Raw genomic sequence first — 2863 nt, forward strand, 5'->3', positions numbered from 1 at the left:
ATTTATTTATATTTTTGTGTATTGATAGAAATATGTTAAACATAGAACTTTGTAGAAAAAGACATGCTACTTCCATATAACGATAAACAAAATCTATAACAAAAGCTTCATAAATTGGTATCAGTTATAAAAACATAAGATACCTATTTTGGTTTCAATAATATTGCGATTTTATGAGTGACGCAGTTTGGAAAATTGGTCGTTCGCCAAAACAGTTTGGCAGAAAATCTACTTATTCTGGCTAATGAAAATATAAAAACGTATACTGTCATGTTACTGCCTGTTTTGTTCTTGGAAATGGACTTGAACGCCTGTGTTAATTAAACTCACTAGCTATACTAGTAGCATTTCTGGTCATGGAATCTTTGTTTACGATCATTTTTGCATCCGGCCATTCTGGTGCTTTATCTTTTTTTCTTTCTTTCAATTTCTAATAGTTATGTGAGTCAGATCAGTTCCAGTATTTCCAATAGAAACGCTCAGGGACAGGAATATTGCTAATATCTTATCTTGTAGAAATAGAAGAGAGTATATTAAAGATCACTGTTTTCAACAATAGCCTTGCCATCAGCATTTGTTGAGGAGCCAATCCCCATTTTATACTTTAAAAAATCATTTGTGTCAGATTTAGCATTATCAGTCAGCTGTCACTTATATCTCATAACCAAATCCTTAACTTTCTGTAAATCTTCCAACACCTATATATCAATTTAAACTTATATTTATGACATTTCTCCCTCATTTTCAAGAAATTTACAGGTCTACTAGCTTGACTTTGATATTAAAATGAGATATTTAAACATGTTATCAGAAATATCGCAGAGAAACATCTTTAAATGTGCATATATATGTATATTTACCTTGCTAGTACGCCAGGTTCTTCTCTGAGGAACTGATGGTAAGTGCACCAAATAATAAAGTTATTAAATTTTCTGATGGATTCGAGAATGAAAAAGAAGCTTGGCAAGGTAATAAGTATCATAGAGTCGGTAGACTCTGTATGTAGGGATGGCCAAGGTACTCAATAGACATAATACTGTTATGTATCTGCTTGTTTGTTTGTTTCAGGTAGAAATTCTTTCCGAGGATCTTGAGCAATACAAGTCCTTTCTTAAACCACTTTATTCTTCCTCGATACAAACTTTTAGTATACAGTAGTTCCACAATCAATACGTTTCTCGTCACATTATAATTAACAATTTTTATAGTACACGCTATAAATCACAGCGTTTCACAATCTCAAGTTCGCTCTCGACGAGTGCAAAACACACACTTTACGGCTCACTAGCTCGAAACTAACAGAAACATAAATTACACGGAACTCAAAGTAACTACTGCTCTCTCTCTTCATTTATCTCCCTGTTGGCTTTCCCTGCCAGGCTTATATACTAACGAAGAGGGCATCTCGAACACACTCGGACTTCTCCGATCATTCGAGAAACTCCTTACGCACGCCACCAGCGCCAACGCGCCAGCAGCGTCACGTGACTTCCGCTGTCGTAACAATACAAATATGCACGCTAAAAAATCAACTGTGACAGAGAGTTTTACTTTAAAAGATGATTTCCCTTCACTTTCATTTCTTTGTCTACCCAACAAGCCTCCAAAACAAGGCAAGAAACAATCGCTAAAATAACAAACAAGAAAGTGACCAACCGACCAAATTACAACTACTTTATCACTAACGCCAGTTTAAACCTAAATACACTCTATGTGTTTCTGGGCAGTGCTCAATGTCATCCCTTAGTCGTAATAACTAGTAGTAATTTAACAAATCCTAATTCTAGTGTAAACGATGTTATCATTACCCCTTGAAGTTAGCTTTTTTACATAAATACTGTGTTCCTTTTGAAAAGCTTAAGTACAACGTGAAACAGGAATTACCAGCAAATAATAAATGGACATTAGATGACAGTAACATGTAGAATACTCAATGCTTTGTACACTATACAATTGGTGTCCTTAGGGAACCAACCGCTATGTTATGTACGAAGTGAAGGAAAACATCAATACACATAATATTAACTTATATTTCATATATTCATAGAATACACCAACTTTCAGTCAGAGTAAAATATGTTAGAAAACAAATAATAAAAATAATTTTGTAAATGTAAACTGATGTAGGGATTGCAGTGCCATAAAGAATGCAAACAAAAATATAGGGATGATACAGCTATACACAGATCACCCTTACATGTCTTTCAATACTATCTTGGTACCACTTCTTCTTCATTGATAAATCGTCATGAGCAGTAACTTGTGAATTTATTTTTACTGTCGTTTTTGGGAAGGTCCAATACATGCAGCTGTTATGGACTCATTTCATTTAAATATTGCATCTTCGGGTCGATTTATGACCATTTAACTGTAACTCCCAAATCAAAGGCCCACGTAGTTTCCATTTTATGTGTGCTTTTACCCTTTGGTGTATAGCGTGCAAATAAAAGCAGCTTGTAGAATCTTTAAGGAAGAAAAAAAAATGTTGTTACGACAACGGAAGTCACGTGACTCTAGTAACACGTGATGAGTATCTAGAAGATTCACGAAGAGACGAGTGTAATCTGGATGTACGTATTTAGAATATATAAGCCGGCAAATAAAGTGACGGCAAGAACAGATTTGCAGACAGACAGAGACGGACAATTGATTCAAGCGCGGTAGTGACCGTAAATAAAGTGCGTAAATCGTTGTGAATTATAGCGTGTGTTTATGTTAAAGTGACTGTGGAAATTAAGTGTATTGCAAAGTTGAGTTGAGAAAGAATAAACTAGTTTTATTTAAGAAAGGACTTGTATCGCTAAATTTTCTTCGGAAAAAATTCTTACGGAAAAATAAAAAACGAACACAGAGACGCATCAAA

The sequence above is a fragment of the Limulus polyphemus genome, unplaced genomic scaffold (assembly GCF_000517525.1).
Source record: "Limulus polyphemus unplaced genomic scaffold, Limulus_polyphemus-2.1.2 Scaffold720, whole genome shotgun sequence".
NCBI classification, from domain to species: Eukaryota; Metazoa; Arthropoda; class Merostomata; order Xiphosura; family Limulidae; genus Limulus; species Limulus polyphemus.